Source organism: Cavia porcellus, unplaced genomic scaffold (genome assembly GCF_034190915.1).
Source record: "Cavia porcellus strain 051 isolate PalLab524CR breed Dunkin Hartley unplaced genomic scaffold, mCavPor4.1 scaffold_14, whole genome shotgun sequence".
NCBI classification, from domain to species: Eukaryota; Metazoa; Chordata; class Mammalia; order Rodentia; family Caviidae; genus Cavia; species Cavia porcellus.
This window is the reverse complement of record NW_026947497.1, coordinates 1,353,783-1,364,682: the sequence shown is the minus strand read 5'-3', so window position 1 is coordinate 1,364,682 and position 10,900 is coordinate 1,353,783. Positions and strand designations below refer to the sequence as shown.

The 10,900-nt window shown below is 45.7% G+C and overlaps 1 long non-coding RNA gene across 1 annotated transcript; it reads right to left on the bottom strand.

Moving 5' to 3' along the window:
• Window positions 1-3,022: 3,022 nt before the first annotated feature.
• On the bottom strand, window positions 3,023-9,863 carry LOC111756275 (uncharacterized). The gene is made up of 2 exons (XR_002790751.2): window positions 8,776-9,863; window positions 3,023-6,888 (listed from the first exon to the last, which is right to left on the bottom strand). It is a non-coding gene; the product is annotated as an uncharacterized LOC111756275 (long non-coding RNA).
• Between the last annotated feature and the right edge of the window lie 1,037 nt (window positions 9,864-10,900).

The window sequence follows — 10,900 nt, the reverse complement described above, 5'->3', positions numbered from 1 at the left end:
TTAAAAGACTACTAGAAGTAATAAACAAATTCAGCAGTATAGCTGGATACAAAGTCAACCCTCAAAAATCAGTAGCATTCCTGTACACAAACAAAAAGCTCACTTCAGTGAGAAATTATGGAAATATCACCTTTCACAGTAGCATCTAAAAAAATGAGATGCTTAGGAATCAACCTAATCAAGAACATAAAAGACCTATATGCTGAAAATTATACTACTCTAGAAAAAGAGATTGAAGACGATATTAGAAAATGGAAGGATATTCCTTGCTCTTGGCTAGAAAGAACCAACATTGTGAAACTGGCCATACTCCCAAAACTGTTATACAGATTTAATGCAATCTCAATCACAATACTATTAACATACCTTACAGCTCTAGAGAAAACCCTCCTCAAATTCATTTGGAAGCAGAAGAAATCTAGAATAGCAAAGGTGATTCTGGGCAACACAGGCAAGGCAAGAGGCATTTCAATTACTGATTTGAAACTATACTACAAAGCCACAGTGATAAAATCAGCATGATACTGACAAAGAATACACCTGAGGATCAATGGAACAGATTAGAAGATGCAAGCACAAGTACAAAGACACTCAGTCATCTGATATTTGACAAAGGGGCTAAACATCTTCACTGGAAAAAGGATAGCCTCTTTAATAAATGGTGCTGGAAAAACTGGCTCTCCACATGCCGGTAGACTGAAACCAAACCAATGCCTATCACTATGCACAAAACTAAAGTCTAAATGGATAAAAGACTTAAATATTAAAACAGAAACTAAATCTACTGGAAGACAAGGTAGGCAGACATAGGGGTAGGCAGAGAATTCATGACCAAAACGCAAACTGCACAGGAAATACTTCAAAGAATCAACAACTGAAATCTCATATTATTGAAAAGTTTCTGCACTTCAAAAGAAATCACCAACAGAAAAGAAAACCTAAAGAATGGGAAAGAATTATAGCCAGCAACCCCTCAGACAAAGGACTTATATCCAGAACATATAAGGAACTGAAAAACATCAAGCCCCCAAATTCAGAGACCCTCTCCAAAAATGGGCATCTGAGATGGACACACAGTTCTCAGATGAAGATATACAAATGGCAAATAAATACAGGAAGAAATGCTCACCATCACTGGTCATCTGAGACATGCAAATTAAAGTAGCACTGAGATTGCATCTCACTCTGAAAAGAAGGGCTGCCACCAAGAAATCAACTGATAACAAATGTTGCTAAGGCTGTGGGGAAAAAGGAACACTGCTCCAGTGTTGGTGGGGGTGTAGACTGGTGCAACCACTGTGGAAATCAGTATGGAGAATTCTCAAAAGACTAGGATTGGAAGTTCCATTCAGTCCAGCGATTCCTCTCCTGAGTGTTTTCCAAGAAAAACTCAAAAGGTCAGATCACAGTGATATATGTGCATCCATGTTCACATCAGCACAATTTGTAATAGCTAAATCTTGGAAACAACCAAGATGCCCATCAACCACAATGTGGATGAAAAAGTTGTGGTATTTTTATACAATGAAATATTACTCAGCTATAAAAAGGATGATCTTGAGGCCTTCATAGGCAAATGGAGACAACTTGAGGCTATCCTCATTAGTGAAATAAATAAGAATCATCTTTATAAATATCACATTGTTTCTCTAGTGTAAAAAGTAATAAGAAATGTAGGAGTAAATAAAACCCAAAATGTGTAATTGCTCTTGTAAAAAAGAGAGGAAAAGAAAGTGCTCTAAAGGATATAACTGTGTGTATGTTTAAGTGTGTAGGATTGATAACCCTATTACTAAGTTCTTGTTGGATAGTTGAACAGAACTGTTTGCAGTCTCACTGTTTGAATGCCACATTGTATGCTTCACTTTTGTAACTTGAACACCTATTTGTAAGAGTACAATATGTCATTATCAGCTATTGATTTCTTACTATTTATTTTTTGAAATTATTATTTCTACCCTTTTTCTGTTTTGTCTTTAAAAAAAGTTTCATAATGTAGATGACTATTAAATATCATACTCCACGGCATAACTATTATGTCAAATAAGATCAGTTTTACAAATGTTAATTATATCTCAATAAAAAGCATAAGACAAGTGGCTGAACAGTACAATGTAGAAACAGTGATCTTAACCTTTCGGTATACATCCGGACTGAGCTGACAGCTCTGGCAGGAGGAGGGCAGAAGATGGGCACTGCAGGGCATGCATATAGGCTGCATTTGCTCTCAGAGTTTGGAGGACCCACCCACCTGGGCCCTTGTGGGGGTAAGAAGGCTTGTATGTGTGATTTAACTAAATTTAATGTTAACTAAAGGCTGCACTTTAATTGCAGATACTCTTCCTAATGTAAATTATTAGTCTCCTATGAAACTGTTGGACACACCATGGGCCTACACTCCATTTTCAGAAGAGCATACACAACTTTCATGAACTAATGCCCATCTTCTGCTTGGTGCGTGCCCAGCTGACTCGTATTTCTGTTGACGCCTGGCACTGCCGATCTTGTAGTAAACAGTTACCACGGTCTCTGGAAAGATGACTGTGTGTGGCTGGCACACAAGATAAGTCACTCAGGTCGGTGGCACTGAGAGCTGACCAGGATGTCTTTGTTGTGCGGGGCTGGCCACGTGCTGCTGTCTGGCACTGAGGACACGCGGACTGCAGGCCACACTGCTCACCACACCTCTCTACTCAGTCTCCCTTCTCATCCAACTTTTTTCCATTACCGTACTGCAGTCTCTGCTGAAATTTAAGAAAGACTGAAAATCAGGGACACCTGTTGTCGTTGGACATGGCCGTGTTGTCTGTGCCGTAGTGGCCATCGGGCCTGGCACACCTGTTCAGAGCAAGGCCAGTCAACGTTCACTTCAGCAGAAGAGCTCTCCACTAGGAACCACGCCAGTGACTTTCTGATCCTAGGGGTTGCTGGGGGTGGGTTGGCTTGATTTTCAGAAAGGACATCTTTACACACACTGGCAGTTAACTGAGAAAAATCAAAATGAGAAATTATAAAAGCAATGTGCGTCTATGGAAATATTTTATTCTAAAGTCTAGAAACATGCTTATTGCCTCTTTTGGGTGAATTCCACTTCCAATATCTGATTCTGGTGAAATCAGAACTCCAAAATAGCTGTGGAACTGTCTGAGTAATCTGTGCATTTTCATAGTGTTTCCCCAAAGAATTAACTCATCCATTTGTGATTCCACAATAATATTTTTAGTGATATGTTTCCTCCTGCTAACACTCTTCAGTATTCACAAAAAAGAGCTCTTTTCACTGTCTTTCATTGACTTGTATAATATGTACATAAATGGATTTAAAGCACCTGTGGCTCGGAGATAAAGTTCTTCGCGGACCCTCAACACGTGGACCTTACCTGAGGGGTCAGGGCAGGTGGCACTGACAGCAGCCGTCACCTCCCCACGTGTCTTCCCTCTGGAGAGCAGGCTGTGTGGTCTCCATTTATGTCTCTCTTTTCAGATTTCCCGTGTATCTTAAGCAGCAGATTTCCTGTATATCTTCACGTACACCTTAACTGAGAACAGGACAATCTGTCCTTCTTCTCAGCCCCCCGGAGGAACATCTGGAATTCCAGAGTCATGGGAGGCCCAGGGCGACAGCTCAAGCAGAGTCCAAGACTTTCACATTAAAATGATAACCAAAGATCGAAACACGCTGCGGCCAGAGCTTAAGTCTTTCTGATTCCTGAGCTCATGCCTGTTTCGACTCTCTCTTCAGTCGTTCTTCTCCCAGGTGACTTGCAGGTGCTTTGGGGGCCCTTCCATCATCTGCTGTCTCTGGGTAGCAGCTCTGGGCATCAGATGCCCATCTCCTTGATGTTAGTCCTGGCACTTGGCCTGAGTCTGGGAGGAAGCTACAGCACAGCACTGCTGTCCCTCTCTGGACTTGGCTAACACTTGTGAATCACGTGTGTGGAGACCCAAGCATGACTTTCTACCAGAACTTTCTTAGCGTTGCCACTTCTCAATATTCTGTGGGCCTAAGAAGTATTTTCCTTGCTAAGTTCTTAGTTCCTATTTTTGCTTTCAAATAGTTCTCCAGGGAGGTGATACCCAGGCTGGGCTGGGCCAGGAAAAGTACATTCTAGGAAAAGGAAGAGCACGCTGAAAAGGCGCCCTTGGGAAGGTTTGGTAGTGCTAGTGAAGAAGGGAGGAGCAGGAGCCAGAAGAGGCAGGATCTGGGGTCCAGCCCGAGGAGTTCGGATTTGTGCTGAAGGCTTGTATTAAAGGCTTACCAGTAGGGAATTGTAGGATGGAATTGTGGTTAGATGGTTCACCTTGTCAACACAAAAAATGGGCAGGATGGAGTGGAGACTAACAGGAAGGAGACAGGAGATGGTTACCATGACTCAGAAGAAAGAAACTAAAGACCTGAACAGGGCAGTGACAATGTGGGTGGAGGGGAGCAAACAGACCCCATGGCATTAAACATGCCTGTACCTGGAACGCTTTGTGATGCTGATTGCTGAGCTAGATTAAAATGGCTAAAACCATTTTAGAGCTCATAAAAGACAGTAGATTTCCTATGTGATCAAGCTTCAGGTTTGATTCAAGGTGTATTTCCGAGCTTCTGGTTTTCCTCTCGGAGAACTAGAGAGTTCTAGAGTGTGACTAGAGAGGCCGGCGTGGTGAAACTCCAGCTGAGCTACGGGTGGAGGCTGGAATGTTCTCAGAGCCTGGGACCTGTGCAAGGCCGCAGCCCTCTGCTCTGGTTCAGCACAAACATATGTCCAGAGGTTGTCTGTGTACTGCTGGAGAATGGTCAGGAGAGGTACAGAAGTCCTAGGATCTGGTCTAAGACACCGAAAGACAGTCAAGGCTCAGGCAGCTGGGGAGGACCCCAAGGAAACTCTGAAAGTCCTTGGCATCCAGCAGGCTGTGACAGAACCTCCCTAAGTGTACTGTTGCCTGAATGCTGGAAAATGTCCCATCAGGGCCACTAGCCGGAGCACCCAGTGACCAGGTCAGCTAAGGCCTACACAGGACCTGCAGAGGCCTCAGCAGGGCAGTCCCTGATCTGATCTGCACTGCAAGGGCACAGGCATGTTCTTCCTTCTGTCTGCAGAGGCAGAGAAACACGCAGTTCCCTCACCTCCTATTAGCTCATGACAGTTTTCCATCTTCCAGGAAGCCCTGTGCCCACCCTTTGTGGTGTGGCCAAGCATGTGCAGATGTGGATTGGGAGCAACTTGCCCCCCACTTTACATAGCAGGTTACTTTCATTTGATCCCCATAAGTCTGTAAAGCAGGTGTTATTATCTTTGCTTCATGGAAAAGAAACAGAGGTTCCAGGATCAGCTGACTGAAGGGCTCAAGGTCACAAGCGCCTGTGGTCTGGGTGGCATTAGTTCAGACTCTTTCATTCTTTCTATCACGTGGCAGCCATTTGTAAAAGGTTTCTTCTGAACAATTTGAACTTAAAGCCACTTGTTAAGCATTTCTCTTATAAAAAAGAAAAACGTGCCCTACTTGTCTTTTGTAAAAGAGAGATTTTACGAAAGTGGTGCTCTCATTTTATAGATGCATGAAATCTTAGTCTTCACTTATTTTGAAGATGGAATGATTGACCACATCAAGAGTATGTACACAGGCACCAGCTACAAGAAGAAAAGGTTTTAAAAAGCAGAACACAAAGCCACAGTTCTTTGATTCCACCTGCCCTCTTTGCCCTGTTATCACTTCTCTCACATTTGGATGGCGCTACACCACATCTATCCCATTTCCTATCTCCTTCCAGACTGAAAAGTTTGCTTCTAAAGTTGTTATTCTGATGTGTTTGGTTGGCGTGGTAAACTAAGGAGGCAGAAATTGGCAGAGAGGAGCAAAGGAACTGTCAAGCAGCATTTTAAAAAGGTGGGTGGTGGGAGTCGCGCTGCCTGGGGTCCCGAGTCTGCTCTGTGTAGAACCCAGACAATACGTCCTGAAGCAGGAAAGCTGGCTGGGGTCACAGACGACAAAGCACAGGCCCTGTCCCCCTGGTGCTCGGATTGCTGTGTCCTCTCACCATGGGGACCTTGTCACACTCCCCAGTGGCTCCTCAGGGAGACCTGCTTCTGGTTCCTTCCCGAGCCACACACTGGTGCTTTCTCTTCTGGTCATCTTTAGCAGAGGGTGAATACAGGCCCAGAAATAGGTGCTGGCCGCAGAAAGGGGACCTTCAGTCTCCTTCAGTACCAAAGGTGAGCAGATAGCAAAAACAAGGACCGAACCAGGTGGCCATGAGGCTCCATTCAGTGAGATGCGTTTTTAATAATTGTGTCAGTGGCCACTGCTCAGGGAATTTGTCTAAAGCAGTACCTGTCTCAACGAGACAGGGCAAATCTGTTTGACTGAGAAAGTGACGGCAAGATCAGCATCTCTCAGCTGCCTGGGCTTGATGGCATCTGTAAGGCCACAGGGAGCCTCACTTCGTCTTTGCTTAAACTTCACTCTCATCTACCCTGACCTGAGTCAGAGCTCTTTCTAGTTAATAAATCAGAAGCACTGAGCAGAGGCTGATTCGATGCCAGATTCTAAAATAAAAGTGAATTTTCTGATTGTCAGTTGATAAAGTCTAAGACACAAGTACACACAGGCACGCTTGAGCTTCTGGTGGCAGTGGCCCTGTCTCCCTGCAGGCTCACGATGCTGTTTACTGGAGTTCACTATATTTAGAACAGGCCAGGTGATAGCCGGGCTGGAGACGCCGGAGCCTCTCTTTCGTCAAGGTGCTGGATGAACACGGCAAGTCCGCTGTGGAGAAATAACCGCTTCTACCGCGTGTAGCTCCACTCTTGTGCCCCCGCGTGGGGCTGGTCTCCCCAGAAAGGTTTTAATGAAAGACGTTGATTTACACTTGATTCTGCGAATGGGCCACGGAGCCTGCCTGGCAGAGCGAAAGAAAATAAAGGGAAATTCTTGGGCAGATCTGGCCACCTTCCAAACGCTTCAAGTGACAGGACAACTGGCTTAAGCTGATCTTGTAGGGCTAAAGACCTGCTGAACTTTCAAGGCTAGAAACCCAGGGCTTAAGGGGCAGGCTGAAATTCTGAAAATTTTCTGGTTAAAAAAAAGATATGCTTGAATTCTGCATTTAAAAATTACAAAAATGATGACCTTTTATTTTTGCTTTAATCTATTTAAAAATTATAAAAATGTATGAAAAAACTTTCTGGTATTTGCTGTTGCCTTATGATTCAAGTTGTTTAAAGCAAAAAGATATTTATCCCTCTTGGAAATAAAACGAACTGAAGTTGAACTAAAATAACTGCTATTTATTTGCTAACCATTTATCAGAGATAAGCATTAATCTCAGGTTAGGTATATAAATAAAAATCAAAAAACATTGCTGGACCACAAGGCCTCACGATCTAGAAGGGAACACAAATTGATGCCCATGTAAAGATATGTATCCTAAGGTTTATACTATGGGCATGATGTTGTGGAAACAAGAAGTGGCAACACATTTGGCTGAAGTTGCTGAAGGTTTACCTGGATATTAACATCTAAATTGGCCTTTAACAGAACATTTCCAGGGGCTGGGGATGTGGCTCAGCGTTAGAGTTCTTGCCCTGCATGCACAAAGCCCAGCACCACCAAAGAAAGAAGAAGAAAAGAGACAGAGAAGGAGAGAGAAAGAGAGACAGACAGTGGGACAGACAGAGAACACCAAGAAAGGTTGGGTCAGAGTTGGAGCAGGGCTGGATAGGGACATGGCATCCCGCATTTGCTCACTGCAGTGGGCCCAGAGGTAGGAGCACCCCGCTCCTGCCCACCACTTGGCCATGGCCCAGGGCTCCCACCTGGTCTCCGGCTTCATCCTGACCCTTGTCCCAGAGGCTTTTCTCCACAGAGCAGGGTGGCTCATCCCTTTAATATAGGGCCAGGCTTTTCATAACAGGAATGCACAGGGTGCCAGCTACCTATCAGGCAAGACTTGGAATCTAGACTGAAGAGACACAAGCACAGGAAGTCTCACAAAGGCTGGTAAGCTTCAGGGGCTCATCCTACAGCCGAGGAGGAAGTGAGGAGAGAAAGGACATGGAGAGCAGTGGGGCTGGGAGCAGCTGAAGCTGTAGACGGGACTGAGGATGTGCTCAGCAGCACAGCACCTGACTGGCAAGTGCAAGGTTGTGAGTTCTATTCCCGGAGCATTTGTGGAGGATCCGTATTTCAGGGCAGAACTGAAAAGAGGGCAAGGAGCCAGCCACAAGAAGGATGAGGGCCGGGTAGGAAGGGACAGCCCAGGAAAACAGCAGTGGTGCTTCAAACAGGGCAGAGGCCACCACGTTTTGAGTAATTGGCAAGAGGAAAGAAGCCAGGCTGAGGGGCAAGATGCAGGAGGACCCTCTCACAAAGGGCCAGGATAGCTGAAAGCCAATGGGTTTACTTGGGAGGGAAGAGTTTTAAGAGGAGCAGTGGCATGTTTTGAGTCCTGCAGGGGAAAGGGGGATGCTGGGTGACAACAGCAATCCAGGGAGGAGAAGGAGGCCAAGGAAAGAGGAGCAAACAAAGGAAGTGGTGTGAGGCGGCCAGGGCCCCAGGGCCTGGCGAGGCTGGGCCACGGGTGAGAGCCGGCAGCTCAGGGCACGCACCTGGGCTTTGGCCTGAGCTTCCAGAAGGCCGGGCTGGCCATCTGTTGAAATGAGAAAGACAGCAGGTGTAAGGGGTTGGGGACAGGGTAAGGAATTCAACTGGGAGCATGCTGAGCGCAGGCACCCTCACAGAGACAGGAGTCTGTGTGCACGGCTAGGGTCAGAGCGGGGATCCTCACCTGAGAGTCTGGTGTAGACACTGTGCTGAGTGGTGGAGCCCAAGGTGAAGCAGAGTAGAATCACCTGAGAGCATGGAACTCGCAGGAAAGGCTGAGGAAGGGCAGGTCCTGAGGTGGAAGGGACACCCAGATGATGCAGCATCTTGGAAGTGAAATGAAATTTATAATCAAGATGGGTGAATTCTCTACTCCGCCCAGTACTGCTGGAAAAATGCGCAGACCCAACTGTTGCATGTAGCAATATGCAGCTTATCAGTCATGGTGCTCTCACGAGAGCCGTGTTTGTGGAGCCAGGAGGATAAAGCTCTGGGAGGTAAATCACTCACAGATTCCGCTTTAGACTCGTGACCTGGTGCTCTTGTTCCTGTTTGTCAGGGATCCTCTTGTCTACCTGCTCTGAAGTTCTCCTTTCTAGCTTCCTATCAGGCTCTACGCGGGTGCATTTCCACAGTCACAGCTTTGACTGTTCCCAGCCACACCCTCAGACCGCCTGGCTCAAGCTCTCCTTCTTTCTGGCCCCTGGTTCATTGCTCCTGACTTTGCCCTGGCCATGTACTGCAGGGACACAGCCTCCTGTTGAGTTTCCTTCTCCCATTCGACCGAGTCTGTCACATTTGCCCTCAGGTGTATTCCCAACTTCACTGGTGACAACCGGAGCTGCTCTTCCAGGAGGCTGGGACTGGCCTGTCTTAAACTGGCCACAAGGTCTGATATCTTTTGGTGGCCACTGTCTCCCATGAAGAGATGTATCTTCCTCTGGATTCCAGTGAAGCTATTTGGTACTTTCTATCACAAAAACCATTTCATATTCAAACTTCCACTAAGTTCTGGTTACCAAGAAGAGTTGAGCTATTAATTTATGTTGCTATATGTCAGAATATGCTCAAAGCTAGAGACATACAGATGAGCAGTTGTAAGGGGTTTTCTAAAAGACATTTGTCCTACCAGGAAGCACAGAACTGAAGATCCCTGGGAATGTGTGGCCATTGCACTTTTTATGGATCTGTTAAATATCAGGGTGGGACTGACAGGACAATGGTGGTGAGTGCAAGGATCTACATTTCCTTGCAAATTCAGAGAGTGAGGAAATAAGAATAGAGCATTGCCACACGATTGCCAAAGAACACTTTCCAGGCAAAAACTTAAACTAATTTATTTTTGTCCATGTTCTTTAGTGCAAGAAGTGTATGAAGCTTCTTGAAAATAAACACAATGATTTAGCATGACCTTAGAGAGGCTGGGGATTTAGCTCAGCGGCGTAAGCGCCTGCCTTGGAAGCAGGCAATCGTGAGTTTGATCCCTGGTACCGATAAAAACGAAAAACATACACACACACACACACACAAAAAGAATGACCTTAGAGAAGGTAAACTTGGCTGTGTTCACCTTGTAAGCTATGCTAGCTTTTCTTCACTATAACAAAATACCTGATACTCAGTTGTGGAAAGAACAGGTTTCCTGTGGCTCATAGTTTTAGAGGTTTCAGTCCAGGACCAGTTGATCCTGCTGTTTTGGCCTGTGGTGGCCCACCATGAGGGAGCGGCCCTGGGTCTCACAGCGCCCTTTGGGGACACACCCAGTGATTCATTGTTTCATTTTTTCTTTTTTATTTCTTTTCTTTTTCTTTTTTTGATACTGGGAATCAAACTCAGGACCTTGTGTTTGTCAAGTGGCATTATGCCACTGAGCTACATCCCCGCCCCTCCCCCAAGAGATTGAGAGTTCTTCCATGAAGCCCAATTTGACATTTCTACCACCTCCCCGCAAAGCCTTGCTTTACAAGACCCCGTCACCTGGCCTTGGACTGGAACCCAAGCGACTCTGTCTGAGGTAAAGGGTGGAATCTCTGCAGCCGTGTGCTGTAGTGGCCTCTGTTTACTCCTTCTTACACATGCAAGACTGCGGCTACAGCAACCCTAACTTGATTTCACCGCATCCCACCACCCTCGCTCCTGCACCATTTCCCTAGCCCGTGATGACGTAGGCATGGTGCAGGCATACTTATGACAGCACCCCAGACCAGGGAGCCAACGCAGACAACATTTTAGTGATGAATTTAAGTGTAGTTATTATTTATATTCCTATTGAGTACTCCTTTTGCAGACATATGATCTGGTTTTAAGGT